Source organism: Triturus cristatus, chromosome 2_2, assembly GCF_964204655.1.
Source record: "Triturus cristatus chromosome 2_2, aTriCri1.1, whole genome shotgun sequence".
In the NCBI taxonomy this organism is placed as follows: Eukaryota; Metazoa; Chordata; class Amphibia; order Caudata; family Salamandridae; genus Triturus; species Triturus cristatus.
This window is the reverse complement of record NC_140582.1, coordinates 86,662,726-86,678,849: the sequence shown is the minus strand read 5'-3', so window position 1 is coordinate 86,678,849 and position 16,124 is coordinate 86,662,726. Positions and strand designations below refer to the sequence as shown.

The 16,124-nt window shown below is 45.2% G+C and overlaps 1 protein-coding gene across 1 annotated transcript in view; it reads right to left on the bottom strand.

Moving 5' to 3' along the window:
- Positions 1 to 16,124, bottom strand: part of BMP3 (bone morphogenetic protein 3) — a 102,304-nt gene that overhangs the window by 11,471 nt on the left and 74,709 nt on the right. The gene's annotated exons all lie outside the window — the stretch shown is intronic.

Sequence of the window (16,124 nt, the reverse complement as noted above, 5' to 3'; positions counted from 1 at the left end):
GTCTCAAGCCTGCCATTGTAGAGCCTGTGTGCAGTTTTAAATGCCATTTCGACCTGGAAAATAAACCTTTTGCCAGGCCTAAACAGTCCCTTTAAATACATATGCCACCCCTAGGGTAGGTCCTGGACAACCCAGAGGGCAAGGTGCAATGTATTTGAAAATGCCCAGGAAATCAGGATTTAAGGTACTTTTTTCAGCTGGCCTAACTGGGTCCCTGTAGCTGGCCCGTGCTCCATTGTGGTTAGCCTGGACTTGTGACTTTGTCCCAGTCCAGTGCAACCACGTAGTACAGTTGGCGCATTGTGCTTTTTGGTTACATTTTTACCTAGAGCTTTAAAATTACATATCTCCGTTTCTACTATTTGAATAATTGTCGTTTTGGTCTTCCTCTATTTTTCTAACCTAGTGTGGGATCTTTTTGTGTGGTATTTTCAATGTTTTACAAATACTTTACACATTGTCTCTGACTCAAACCTGACTGCTCTGTACCTGAGGGCTGAGCACAGGTTAAATTTGGGTTTATTTGTGCCGAACGCTGACATGGCTCACCCCCAGTCAACGAGTAACCAAATTTCTTACAGCAATGCCAAGTATTTCCTTATCTTATATGTTTGTTTATTCTCTATATTTCATTAAAACTATACTTTACATTCAGTCGACAATTTGTTTCTGGAAATATTTGTGTATATTTTTTAATTTGAAGATTGGTAATCTACAATTTGATTTTAGGGGTGCATTTCATAATATCAAGTCCACTACTATCGAACTACAGTTGTATTGTGGCCATAATATTGACTCCAAAATATTGCCGAGACAAATGTAGATTTATATTATTAACTCTGTTGTGATGATATTTCAGGAGTTTATATTCTGGCCTTGTTATAACTGTGGATCAATATTTCGACTGCAGTATTGTACTTCAACACCGCCTGAGGTGTATGTATTACAATACGGTCTGGGTTTACATTCTTTTTAAATGCTACAATAAAAATGTAGTTGATCCCTGTTGCATCTTGTAGATGGGTGTTGGTTTCTATGTACAGCGGATATTTTTACGATTTTTTTTAACTGTACTCTTATAATTTAATGTTAAAAAAACAAACGGCACAACGGGATCAATTCACAGCCATTCGCAGATGAACTTGGATTTCCACATTGGCTCTTCACAGACCAGTGTATTTGTGTGCACCATTTCAATTTCCATTAACTTATCATTCTGTAAACTAAAAATGTGTGAATGGCACTTTAAATTAGCTTTCCTCAATATATTTCAGTGAACATATCAGCTTCCAAGTCAGTATGAAGGAATACATGATTACGCAACACAGCAACATGCCTCAAAAGGCAATACCAGAATCTAGGCATGCCTACTATAGTTTTATCTTTTAACATAATGAGGGTACTAAAAAGTGGAGAAAATTGACGATCTTAAATTTGAAATAAGTTTTACAGATATAATATTGATGTTTATATAGGAGAAACCAATGTTCTTTAATACTAACCAGATACCTGTATACAAAAGAAATATGGTAGGAATGGCAATGGCAGCGTTGTGATTGGCTGGGACGCCGACCGCACAGGCGTCTATGGGGAGGCAATTCTCTCCATGCAGGCTGGAGTGTGTGCATGGCTGGTTTGGTCGGCCATGGGGCCAACCAAACAGTCAGTGCCCACAACATTGGGCAAGCGACTCCTCATCGACCCGCCCACCCGCCCCCAACCAAACCCTTCTTCTGCTTTTATGTTTCTGGTTCTCACACTGCGAGATAGCAGTGGGGTGACGCTCCTCTGCCCACGTGGAGGACCCGCCCCTGGTGTATGTCTACACAGAATTATGGGTCTCGTTTTGATGAAAACTGGAGGTGCCAAAATCTCTGTCTAAGAAGGCAGCCCGTGTACCATGAGTGGGCTGCCTTCTTGGAATCAAATATCCTAACTGTGGAATGCTTACTTAAGGTCAAATACTAAATGAAGGGAGGACAGCCATGTGTAGAAATAGTTTATGGGCATCCATTAAAACTTGAGCTTGAACGTGTCAAAATAAATCACAAGAATTGATAAAGAAGAACTACAGCGAAATATGTGGTGGCTCTTTTTACATTCTTGTTAAAAAATGTCAGGTAGCCTATAAGAAGGCACTTTGGAGTAGGAAAAGGGTAATTAGAGATGCTGAATGTGAGGCTTTGTTAGCTACCAGCTCCCTGAAAGATGCCTGAGAATTCTGGCAGGTGATCAATCATCTGTATTTTAGAAACTCCACAGAGACAGGTTTTGAAACAGTTATCACGCCCGACACCTGGATAGACTATAAGGTGATACCCTTCCCCCAGATTAATTGCCTGCTAACAATATGGGACAACCTAAAGGACATAAATAGGCCACAAAAGGCACAGCCACAGGCACGGATGGGGTCTTTGCACATTTACTTAAAGAGAACATTACATAGCAGGCACCACATTTACAAACATCCTTAATGCTTTTAGCAGAAAGCGCCCTCCGAAACTGTGGTCACCTCATATTAGTACCACACTTTAAAAAGGGAAGTAAATGTGACCCAAAATGTTATTGCCCTATATCAATTCAACCTCAAAAATGATGGGTCGGATTTTATTGGAATATCGTGAAGTTTGGGTCCATGGTAAAACATTATCTTAGATGTGCTGTTCGGCTTTCGTGCTGATCTGAGCATTTTTGAGCAGTGTCTTAACCTCTACCTATTAATAAATACTCTGTAGCTTCGTTGGAGCATTTACTTAGCCTTTATAGACCTGAGATCGGCTTTTGACCATGTGAACCGCTCGAAGCTCGGGGTTATTATGATTGGCATAAGGGGGAGGACTCCAACATTGTCAATTCTTTAAGACAACTGCATGTGTGGGGTTTGGTAATAAGAGCAAGACAGAAAAACCAATTAAATTAGCAAGGGAAGTATGGCAGGGTTGTCTGCTGGTACCATATTTGTTTACACTTTACATAAATGAACTTGAACGTGGACCTTCCTTCATTGGGACTCATCCACTTCCTGTGCTACTCTACGCGGATGATGCTGGGATTATAGCCGGATCCCACTTGGGCTTCAGAAGCTACTCGACCAATTCACTATTTTATTAACAGATATAGAGTTATCTGTAAGCCAATTGAAGACCCACATATTGGTCTATGGCCCAAGGGGGAATACAAATAAGTCCTTTATTGACAACATTGGGCAAGCCACTCCACGCCCGCCCCCCTGCAACCCCAACCACACCCTTTTTCTGCTTTCTCGCAATGTGAGGAGCAGAAACATAAAATGGCATTTATACCATTTTATGTTTCTGCTTCTCACACTGCAAGAAAGCAGTGGGGCGACGCTCCTCTGCCCACGTGGAGGAGCCGCCCCTGGTGTATGTCTCCACAGAATTATGGGTCTTGTTTTGATGAATACTGGAGGTGCCAAAATCTCTGCCTAAGAAGGCAGCCCGTGTACCATGAGTGAGCTGCCTTCTTGGAATCAAATATCCTAACTGTGGAATGCTTACTTAAGGTCAAATACTAAATGAAGGGAGGACAGCGGTCATCATGGAGAGAACAGCGTCCCCATAGACACCTGTGCGGTCGTCGTCCCAGCCAATAACAATGCTGCCATTGCAGCATTGTGATTGGCTTAAGGGAGGACAGGGAGGCTGTCTGCTTCTGCTTTCTGTGAGCAGAGAGAGGAGACGCGACGTGGGACTGGAGGCGAAGGTAAGTATAATTTAAAAAAAAAAGAAATTAACACCCACCTCCCCGCACGACCCCCTTCCCCCCATCCACGAGTCATGCCGACCGCGACTTCCCCTCCTGCAGAAAAGCAAAGAGGAAAAAGCAGACCATGAAGAGACATCAATCACTTCTCCAGCCTTCAAAGTTTCCATCCGAGCGCTGCATGTGTTTGGGACATTTAGATAGAGGGGACCAGAGACTGTGAAATTAAGCTTGCCTACAGGTAAGGCTTTTTGGTTCTGCTGTGCTCCGTCTTTTGAGCTTTATTGGGTGATTATTATGGTAAATAATCGCAAAATCATGGGACGCACTATGACAGCAAATCTTGCGAGAAGTGTGGAGACACTAAGTTTGTGTTAAAATTAGACCTCAAATCTTTTGAAGAGCTGGTGGAGGTATATAAAGGGAAATGTCTATCAGCTGTAACCTACGGTTTAGGGTTATGGGGAATTAAGGATTACCCGCTAGTAAAAGAATAAATAACGGGTTTCTCAGAAGACTCTTGGCTGTCCCTCAGAGTACTGTAACATACATATGCCACACAGAATTAGGACTTGATTACAAATCAGACAATATTAGACTTCACCCACTCCTCCTTTTGTTATCAATTTGGACTAAGCCAGAAATCAGCTTTAACCATAGGGTACTGTCGGACTTTATGAAGCTAGATTATGTGATGAGGATCCCATGGCTATCTTAGATAAAAAATGTGAGCTGCAGTCTGAATATCCGTGAATTGTTTAGTAATTCGGAGGCTTGCTTGCCCTCTTGCAAATATACATTAAAGGCCTGCTTTCTGGCTTGGAATAGATATAATAGATACCACACCGAAAGTGCCAAAAGTATGATTTCATACTAAGGCCTTGAAACTGTAATCCGGGTATGGAACTATCTCTCATAGGTCTCCAATAACCATCACAGAGCTCTACACACTAGATTGAGACTGAACATGCTGCCATTTATAGTTGCTTCCCCTGGACCGGTTCTGTATGCCACAAATCTAGCAATGTGCCCATGTGATTCTTCCTCTTCTCAAACAACATTACACTTTATGTTCCATATATAAAATTTGCAAAACATAAGGAAACTATTTTTGAAACCATTTTTGAGGAAGGCGAATTTTAGACATTTTAGGCAAACTATGTTTTATATAAATGGTTACCTTCAGCCCTTATTTGCCTGGCTAATTTTATCCAGTATGCAATCATATGGAGAAAAAGTGTGGGGCAAGCTGTTGTTTGCTAATCAGTTGTACGTACTGCACATTAGTCCAAATATGAGATTATCATGATGATTTTATCAAGCCCAATAATTTTGATGTGATTTTTGTTTATTCATGAGGTGTTTTTAAAATATTACATTTTATAAATTTGCTTATTGTACAACTTGTTATACTCTTTTCTAAAACATTTGATGTGGAAAATCTGTATTATATTTTTATCTATGCATTTCACGTCTATGACCTAAAAATATAGGAAAAAAAATTAATAGGGTGGATACGTTAACTCTTGCAGACCTTCCATGCCACAGAAATCTATGCAGGTTTCCTTTTCAGATGTACCCTCCTACATTACCAAGAATGAATAACGCAAGTTTGTACAATGATAAATATCTGACAAATTTAGCACTGCTGTCACATTCTAAAGTATAAACCTGGCACTGTGTTTGGACACCATAATCATTTGATATTGTTGTCCTTCTACTATGAGGGGGCACGCTATTGGTCTCTCAAAAACGTGGTCTATTATTGGGGACACCTATAAAATTGCTAATGATTGAAAAGGCCCTTAAAGTATAAGTAAGAGAATAGGATTCTTCTGTCAACAAATTATATTCAAATGGCAACAGCTGTGATGGCATGCAATACACTCCGAAATAAAATATAATTATTAGTATCATAATCTTTCCACAGGATATGCCTTAAACCTGCACCTCTTTGTAGGTTTTGCCTGTTGTGAAATCTATTGTATTACATATAAATCTTAAAAGGGGCTTACATCCCGCCCTTACTTTTCATTTGTTCGTGTGCTTGCCACTTACTTTTCCTCCATTTTTAATGGTTGCCGCATGCCCTTTCTTGTTGTTCTTTGTGTGTTTTTCTGATCAGTGACCCATGGCCCAAGTACTACTTTTCATTTGGTTTTGTTAAACTTCTTTCTTTTTTGTGAGCAAGCATGTCAGCTCCCCTGAGCTCTTCCCCAGGCGCAGTGGCTTGACCGCCCGTGGTTTGCTCAAAAACACTAGGCATACTGGGACTCGCACTGTGAAGCCTTATAACTGAAAACACATCAGTGTAATAATCTCTGTTAGCATAATATGTGTGCAGTAGGTACACTTTTGAAAATATACTTTTATAATGCAGCAAGGGAAGCAAAAGCCAAGGGTACAAATGCTGTGTGTACGCTCCCAGTCACTACACTCACTCAAACTACCCAGAATGGTGGCAGCTAAGACGGAATGTGCCAAGACTGATTTTTGTTCCCGGGTCGGCTCTGCCTAGCAACCCCTCCAGAACTCTCAAGTTTCCCTCGCCATCGAGGATGTCCCTTTGACACACGTCATGGATTCCACAGTGGATTCCCTCAGATGAGCTGAATGTTCGTACCAGTGACCCACCTTTTAAGGGCCGAGGAAACTGGAGAGATCTGTCTTTGTTTCACTTTATTCCAAGAACCTCCTCCTCCCTCGCCCCTCCCACACATCCCCCAGGGCGGTGATCCATGTAGTGGCATTGAGCACAGGTTGCACACATTGTCAGGAGCCTGACAGCTGATTAGATATGCAAAAGACCCGAGGGAGAAGCTTGTGTTTGCATGCCAGGCCTTGCTGGAAACTTATTGGAATGGTTGGCGTTAAATATCACCGAGGCAGAACATTTCTTCAGGATCTAACATGGAGCACCATTTTTCCTAGTTTGGATATATATATTACAGTTTTGCATCTTTTGCAAGACATATGTTCAGCATTTATTACTTTATGTATTCATTTATTCATTCATGGTTTGTGTCTTACAAACTTCTGTCTACAAGACTTCAGTGCGCTTTACACAACTTAATGGATTTGGGGGTAATTACTTTAGAGGGGATGTACTGACCGCTACAACAAAAAATCTGGGACACTATTCAATTTGTTTGAAGACAGGTGTTCAAAAGGTAGCACCTTTTCGCAAGTTGTGGTTTAATCCAAGCCTGGTTCTTATATTTAAACCCTGATGTACTCTAGGCAGCATCAGATCCCCGTGCACCTGAACGCATCCATAGGAGAGCTTAGAAGCTATGTATGCAGCATGTAGGCCAGATGCCTTTGGGGAACAATGGACATGCTGCAGATGTGTGTGTAATTAAACGTTAGTGTGACTTAAAGTGTTCGTATTTTGTGTGAGGGGCATTGCTCTAGTTGCAATGATGGCTTGCGAGGTGGTGGTTTCATCAGGGGAAATCTAAGGAGTTAGCCAAAACCTTTACAGGATGGAGGATTATCTGGAGGGGACCGCAAAAACATTTTGTAAATGGGGACAGATGGTGCATTACAACACTGTCAGTATCCCATATGTTTCCTAAAAGGATATATTGTATAAGTTATACTAAGAAGGAGCTCACAAAACACCCTACCTCTTTAGGATTTGACTCAGTACCCTGGGGCATTCTCACTCCACAGCAGTGGTTTTGAGAGACGGTACTCCTAACAGTCTCTGGCAGGATGCAGCGAGATGGCTTGAGCCGAGAAGTGATGCCATTCGACTGCCAATTCTGCACAGTTTGGCCATGTTCACTAGGGTTTGTCTGTAATGCTGGGCAAGGGATGTGCTTTCTTATGCTTAGTGAGTACCCCCCAGTTACCACATTGTAGCTCTGAACCAGATTCACATTGTGCGCCGCTCCCCTCTAATCCTCTCCTCCTGATATCAGACATTGATAGACTTCTAAATTGACTCACGTTAGGTGGTAGCACTTTTACTCCCAGTGCTGCATTAAAACAGTAAAAGCAAAATGACAAGTACTCGAAGGGCATCAGCAAAAATATGAGCGAGCTGCCAGTTTCAGACACGGGATTCCTTGAGAGGTCTGCGCACGCAGAGACACCGGGAAATACACATGCATGCACCGGGTACATCATCCATGTCTAAAGTGCACACTTACACCAGGTCTTGCTTCTGTGAGGTATGTTTACAGTGAAAATATGTACATTATGTCTTTTACAGGGTCAGCAAGGCACTGGGGGGGCTGCTGATCCATCTGGGCGTGGAGATTCAGTCGAAGAGCCAGGTCTTGAGTGCTTTCCGGAATTGGGTCAGCAACGGGTATTGAATGAGGTGGAGTGCATGGTGTTCCAGGTCTTCGCAGCAAGCTAGGAGAAGGATCTTCCTCCGGTTCTGGTCTTGTGAATCCGTGGGAGGGTGGCCAGGGCAAGTTGGGTGGAACAAAGTTGTCTGGCGGGTATGTGGAATGAAAGGCGGTGGTTCAGATATGCTGATCCTGGTCGTGGAGAGCCTTGTAGGCATGTGTGAGGAGCTTGAAAGTGATCCTGGTAGCTAGTGGAGTTGTCGGAGATGTTATGTGATGTGGCTGCGACAGGGCATGTCGATGACCAGTCTGGCTGCGGCGTATTGGATGTTCTGTAGTTTCCCGAGTTGTTTCTGGGTGACGCCTGCGTAGAGTGGTTTGTCGTCGTCAAATCTGCTGGTGATGAGTGTGTGGGTGACCATCTTTCTGGATTCTGTGGGGATCCATCTGAATGTCTTTCGAAGCATGCAGAGTGTGTGGAAGTAGATGAGGATACGGCGTTGATCTGGCGGTTCATTGTGAGCGAGGAGTCCAGTATGATGCCTAGGTTACGTACGTGGTCCGTGGGGGTGGGAGGAGTTCCCAGTGCGATGGGCCACCAGGAGCTGTCCCAAGCTGGGCAGGGTACTTTGGTGTTGTCCGAGTTGAGCTGAGGTAGCTTTCTTTCATCCAGGTGGCCCCAGTCTTCATTCCGCGGTGAAAGTTGCTTCTGGTGGATGCGGGTTCATTGGTGAGGGAGAGGATCAGTTGGTGTCATTGACGTAGGAGACAATGTTGAGTCAGTGTTTTCGGACGATGGCCGCAAGGGGAGCCATGTAGGCACTGAAGAGGGTGGTGCTCAGGGAGGAGCATTGGGGCACTCTGCAGCTGATCTCTTTAGGTTCTGAAAGGAATGGAGGTAGTCTGACTCTCTGTGTTCAGCCGGAAAGGAAGGAGTAGATCCAGTCCAGGGACTTGTCGGGGATGCCGGCGTCATGGAGTCTCGTGAATAGGGTGCGGTGGGAGGCGGTTTAGAAAGGCAGCCAAAAGGTCCAGTAGGAAGAGTGCTACGGTTTTGACGTGGTCACGGAGGGAGCGGATGTCATCGGTGGCAGTGAGTAGAGCGGTCTCGGTGCAGTAGTTATTTCGGAAGCCAAATTGAGAGATGTCCTGGACGTGGTTTTCTTCAATGAACTCAGGGAGTCGGGTGTTGATGGCCTTCTCGATGACATTGGCTGGGAAGGGGAGGAGGGAGATGGATCTGAAGTTCTTGAGGTCTGTTGTGTCGGCGGATGGCTTCTTCAGCAGGTGTTGATCTCGGCATGTTTCAAGTCTTTGGGAAAGGTGGCGGTTTCGATGGAGCAGTTGACGGTGAGTGGAGATGGCTGATCTATGGAAGATGTGAAATGGGCAGGGGTCTGATGGGGCTCCAGAGTGGATGCTCTTCATGGTCTTGAGTGTGTCATCTGTGGTAAGTGGGGTCCAGTTGAGCAGAATCTGTTGGGGTGCAGCATGGTTGTGTGTGGCGGTGACGGCTGGTGTGGCAGGGTCTTGGGTATTGAAGCTGTCATAAATTTGTCTGATCTTGTGGTGGAAGAAGGTGCTGAGTTAGTTGCAGAGGTCTTGGTATGGTGGGACATCTGTGGTCTTGCTGTTGGGCCTGGTGAACTCCTTGACGATGGCAAAGAGTTCTGTGCTGTTGTGTGTGTTTGTGTTGATTCTGTCTTGGAGGGCCCTTTTCTTTGTGGGTTTGAGGAGGAGGTGGTGTGCGTTGAAGGCGGTTTTGAAAGTTGCGTGGGTTTCCGGGGTTTAATTGTTCCTCCATCTCTTCTCAAGTTGTCTGCAGGTGTGTCTGGACTCGTGGAGGGTTTGTGTGAACCAGCTGTCTTTCTTGGAGTGTTGCTTGCCTGGTGCCTTCTTGAGGTGTACCAGAGTGTCTGTACAGTTGGAGATCCATCAGTGAAGGTTGCGTGCTGAGGTGGTGGCGTCTACTGATGTCAACAGTGTGGAAGTGCTGAGGAAAATGATGAGATCATTTTCGGTGGCCTTGTTCCAGCTATAACGGGGGTGGTGAGGGCAATAGTGAACAGAGGGAGTGGTGAAGGCGAAGTGCACGCAGTGGTGGTCGGTCTAGAGGAGTTTGGTGGTGTGGCTGAAGGTGATGTTCCTGCTGGAAGGGAAGACGGAGTTGAACGTATTTCTGGCTGTGTAGGACGGAGCAGTGACTAGCTGCTTTAGTCCAATGTTGGTGAGGTTCTCCAGAAGTGATGCAGTGTTCTGGTTACTGGGGTTGTCTATGTGGAAGTTGAAGTCACCAAGTAGGATGTAATTGGTGGATGTGAAAGCCTGGGGTGCAATGAGGTCTACGATGGTGTTGGTGAAGGGCGGGCGGGGGACGGGAGGCCTGTAGACAAGGGTGCCATGGAGGGGGGTGTTGGGGTTGGTCTGGATCTGGAAAAGGAGGTGTTCCATGGTTGTCGTTGGGTCATTTGAGTGAGTGGTCAGACGGAAGGTGTTCATGTGGACGATGGCGATGCCTCCTCCTGGTCGGTAGGTGCTTTGCTTCCGGGTGATTTTGTAGCCGTCCGGGATGGCGGTAGCTATGTTCGGACCAGAGCAAGGATTAGTCCGAGTTTGTTTGAAGAAGGCGAAGTCTGGAGAGGTAGAGTTGAGGAGGTCGCAGATTTCTGTGGCATGTTTGTGGACATACTTACCTAAACTTATCATTCATTGATTCCAATGTTGTTCTAACTTACCTGCCTCTGACTGGCCAGCACATTGCCTGCACGTTATCTGCTTTCACTTCCTGCTCTGTATGCAGCCGATGCAGTGGAGCTTGTTTCAGATATGTGACGGATGTTTTTAAAACATTCTGAAGTCATCACATGTGTATATAACAAAATAATGTATAGCCTTGGTTTTACCCAAAATTCAACCACTCACCACCGTTATCCCAAGTGAAATTTGCAAACGCCACATCAGAAGAGTAATTGATTACATTTATAATTGCTCCATCCTCTCTGCCTAGTCAGAGCCTGAATAGGCCAATACGCTGACACCATCCACCTTCATCCAAGGATCGCCTCTAATAAAGGCATCCACCAACTCAAAAAAAAAATCACACTCTTAACCAAGCCTAGGTATCAAGTATGCAACTAAACTTAAGTCCAATCAAAACATAATTTTTATTCATCTCAGATGATTATAAAAAAGACAAACTGAGGAATGCCCACTGCTTTAATCCCTCATCTAGCCTTAGAGGTCAAACTTTTTTGTCTCATTAAAATTTCCAAAAGTATTCAAACAGCATGGCAAAAACACTCACTTGTAGGCTGTCAATAAATCCCATAAACATAATTTTACTACTACAGACCTGAATTTCATCCTCTGCCAACCAAAACAAAAAAAGATGTCCTCCTTTTTCATTTATTTTTAATGTGGTAACATCGACCTATGGGGTTCCTTACCAAAGTCTGAGGGTTGATGGCGTCCAGATCTTGTGACGTTCAATTAGCATCTATGAGGCTATCACTTCCTCTTGAGTCCATCCCTGTCGCTTCCACTTCCCAGTGCCAGATTCTGATCAACTTTTATAAATTAAGGCAAATGCGTCTTCCCAGCCAAAAACCCTTTATCTTATTTTATTGATGACATATAGTTTGCAAGCATTGCTGAGTGAAGCCATGAATCTTATCCCAAAGTATTTTTGTTTAGTCCAATATATGTATAGCATAAAGAGCCTCCACCTGTACCCCCAGCCATATGTGAGTTTTATAAGCTGTGACTTGATATTAGAAAAATAAATGTTGCAATCCACCATGTTATTATACACAGTACCCCTAAGAGGAGGAGCAGTAGTGCGCTAAGAACAGTGCTTAACTTGTGCAGGTGCTTGCAGATGGAAGGAATCAGTACTCTTTTATTGCACCAGGAGATATTTTTCTTTATCAGAATGTGAACAAGATAAAGGAAGATAAGAAAGAATTCTGTGTCAGCTTACTTGGTAAAATAAGGAGATGATCATGCATTCCCCTTACACCGCAGAGTCAGATAGTGTTGTGTGTGGCCTGGAAAAGAGAAAGGTTTTGAACACCAGGCATGACCTCACCAGGGTGAGCACTAAAGTCTGAACATTTTTCAACAGGAGGGCTCAGTGTCTAGCTAGCAACTCCTAGACTACAGTCTGGGGGGAAAAGGAACTCTGCAACCCCCCCCCATGTTGGCTTTGGCCTTTCGTGCAGTTTTCTGCAGAGACTTGTTGAGACTCCTCTTTCATACTGAGTATGATTGAACACTCCCCACTCTCAGTCTGTCACCACCACTTGTCAGATTATAAGCACTAATCCTTTGAAAGAGAGTCCTCTGACTGTCCTGTTAGAGCTCATGCGTAAGGAAATCCAGCATGATCTCTAGGTCTGTCTCTTTACTCCTATTTGGCACCCTGAGGGCTCTGAAAGAAGCTTCTTTGTTTTCCATATTCTCAATTTGGATCAGCAGTTGAAATGAATTTGTCACCACAGACTACTAGATAATGGAAAAGGTAGCTCTCATCTTGTCCATTTCATGCTCCTATTCTCTACAGAAGCTAACTTTAGGCTACTGTGGTACTAAAGAATCAGGAAGCATTAAACCCACAGTAGAGAATCAGCTGTCAAACAACCAGGTTGTTAGGTTTCTCTGAAATATGGTAGTCTGGTTTCTCCCCTAAGAGATGGTGGGAGGGAGTTTCACAAAATGGCACCTTGAGAGCTAAGGTTTCTGCCTTCCCACTTGAACTCTGGGACTCAAAAGAGAAGATTAATAGACGAGCAAAGGCAACAGGTTGGGGGACATTGCATTTTGATGGAAAACAGAAGGGCTAGTAGGTGTAATAAACTATATGTATCAATCAAGCTGATTTAAAAACAAACTACCTTCTTTCTTGACTGGTAATCAGTACATCTATTTTTAGCTGATAATTCTTGTGGAGAAACTTTAATGCATGGTAGGTTCTGGTATAACTTCATTTGTGCAGGTGCGGTCATCTTCATATCGTTACCTACAACTGTGGATCGGAGCTAAAAAAACAGAGGAACTTCTTGTGTATCTGCTTTCTGGTACCCATTGTTGGCCCTCTCTTTTGCCAACTGAAAAAGCTGAAGGTTTTTGAGATGTACTATAGGTGGGTATTCAGTGTGGCTCTCTCTTATTCACGTCTATTGTCACCACTCACAAAGCCTTGAACCCTCCTCAGGATTGGCGCTTAACCCTGCCATTAATCCCATTGGTCTTTACCAGGGAATATAGTCTGCCACCCACCAGGCGGAGAACATCTTCTTACGTCCTCTGCTGCATCACTCTAATCATGCTGAACACACAGCCTGCACAGCGGACACTTTGGGACTCTAGAGGGTTATGATTCCACTCACCTGCCTCACTCTCCAAGCAGTCCTGGCTTTCCTCCGCAGGCCTGGAAGGAAATTAACTAGGCCAAGGACCCTTGATCTTACAAAGTCATGCCCATTTTGGATTTCCTTTGCTTAAAATGGTGAGGCTGAGCATCTCGAAGATGCTCTCTAGGGTGAGACTGAAAATTCAACAGCAATGTGTCTTCTGGTTTCAGCAAGGTTCCCCCCTTGTGACCTTTTCCACCGTTCTCCACATGGTTTGGTTTCAGAGCACCAGGGTGGACCCCACATCCCTACAACAATGCAAGACACACCCTGTTAGCTCCATGTGTAATTCTTTGAATCGCTAAGATCATGTTAACCCTTTTCATTCCACAAACTACATTTGAAAGAAAATGATGGACATCAATTGCTTTGATCACCTTAAATACATTTATATTATTTTGCAGAATCCTCATCTGTACTTTTTCTATGTCATTGGTTCCAAAATGTCCCTTGACTACTGGTCCACCTTGCTAATAACTAAAATACCTTTATCCTTGCTGTAGGACTTCACAATCGAGCACCTGAGAGGCACATCACATTTCAGTTCAAACTATCCTTTTCAGTGATCTCCCCATCTGTATATTGTGCAACTCATGGTCAGTGAAATTGCTCTCCCCCCCTCGCAGCTCCACCATCAAGTGAGGCCTTCCCCCGAGCCCCTGCACTCTCAAGTGCTGATGTTCGAGGCCCTCCTCCACCTGCAGGTTTTACCTGTGCCTCATCCCTGGTGATCCAGTGGACCTCTGTTTTCTTTCTTTCACTCTGCTCTTTCTCTCCGTTTTCACTTGTTTTTCACTGATTTCAATCTCCCCCTTTTACTCTCCCTCTGTGTCTTTCCTCCGTTTTCACTCGTTTTTACTGATTTCAATCTCCCCCTTTCACTCCCCCTCTGTCTTTCCTCCGTTTTCACTTGTTTTTCACTGATTTAAACTTCCCCTCACTCTCCTTCTGTGTCTTTTCCCCATTTTTCTTGCACCTTTCACTGCCTCATTCTCACTCTTTCCTCCCTTTTTGCCTTTTCTGGCTGTTTTTCCCTGCCGCTGCTGCCTCCGCGGCCCCTCCCCCCAGCATGACCAACGTGACCTGCCCAATCCAGCTCCCCTCCCCGCTCCCGCCTCCCAGCTGTCCAGCCCTCCCCAACCCCTACTTAATGGAGGCTGCTGCGCGTCTGCGCAGCGGACGTGGGCAGTGGTCGCGCTGCACCAAAGGCTAGCCCATCTGCGTCCGTCTGTGACCCTACCGCGGCCAGCGCCAGGAACCCTGGACCTCCTCAGCGCCAACACTACGACCCAGCAGCACTCCACTCTCTCAACCCAGGACGCAACAACAACTGCAGGCTAGCATCACCAGCCGACACCCACGGACCCTTCAGCTGTCACCGCTGCCGGCACACCTGCGGCACCGCCAAGACCACGGACCCAGCGCAACCCACCCACAAGACCACAACCCAAACGAAGACCCTGCAATGCATCCTCCCCAACATCCGATCCCTCCACAAAAACGCCACCGAAATCTGGGACTTCCTCGACAGCACCACCCCGGACGTAGCGTTCTTCACTGAAACATGGACCAACACCACCTCGGGACCCAGACATCGCCATCGCCATTCCCCAAGGATACAAGATCTCCAGGAAGGACCACCCCACCCGCCCAGGAGGAGGAATCGCCATCGTCCACAAATCCAACCTCCACGTGAGCACACTCCCTGACGAGCTCACAGACCTGATGGAACACCTTCACTTCAAGATACTGGCCAGCCCTACCACCACCCTCCGAGGAACCCTCATCTACCGACCCCCTGGACCCCGCAGACTTTTTGCCAACTCCATCACGGACATCATTTCCCCGTGTCCACCAAGTACACCCTACTGGGAGACCTCAACTTCCACCTCGACAACCAACTGGACCCCAGCACCACATCCCTCCTGGACAACCTCCACAACATTGGACTCCGCCAGATCGTGACCAAACCCACGCACTCAGCAGGACACACTCTCGACCCCCTCTTCACAACAGGTAACTCCATCACCTTCAGCCACACCACCGAACTCCCATGGACTGACCATCGATGCATCCACTTCACCCTCAGAACACCCACCATCCACAGACACCTGCTCCCACGAAGAAACTGGACCAGAATCACAGATGACCAGCTAACCTCATCACTCAGCAACTCCACCCCAACCACCGCGGAAAACGACGACCCCAACACTGCAGCCCGAACCCTGCACAGATGGATCACCGACAGCGCCAACACCATAGCCCCCTTCAAGAGAAACAACACCCACGCCAAGAAAGCTACATGGTTTACCATCGAACTTCGAGAGTTCAGACGCACTTGCCACCGCCTCGAAAAGGCCTGGAGGAACACCAAATCCACAGAAGCCTACAACAACTTTAGAGCCGCCACCAACGCCCACCACCAACTCATTAGAAAAACGAGGAAAAAAGCGATTGAAGACAGAGGGCCCGATTCACAGAACTAACTTAAGACAAAATCCTAAACTTACTACTTTTGGTATTCACAGAAGTTAGGATTTTGTCTTAAGTTTGTCTTAAGACAGACTTAAGACAGACTTAAGACAGACTTAAGACAGACTTAAGACAGACTTAAGACAGACTTAAGTTAGGATTTTGTCTTAAGTCTGTCTTAAGTTTGTCTTAAGTTTGTCTTAAGTCTGTCTTAAGT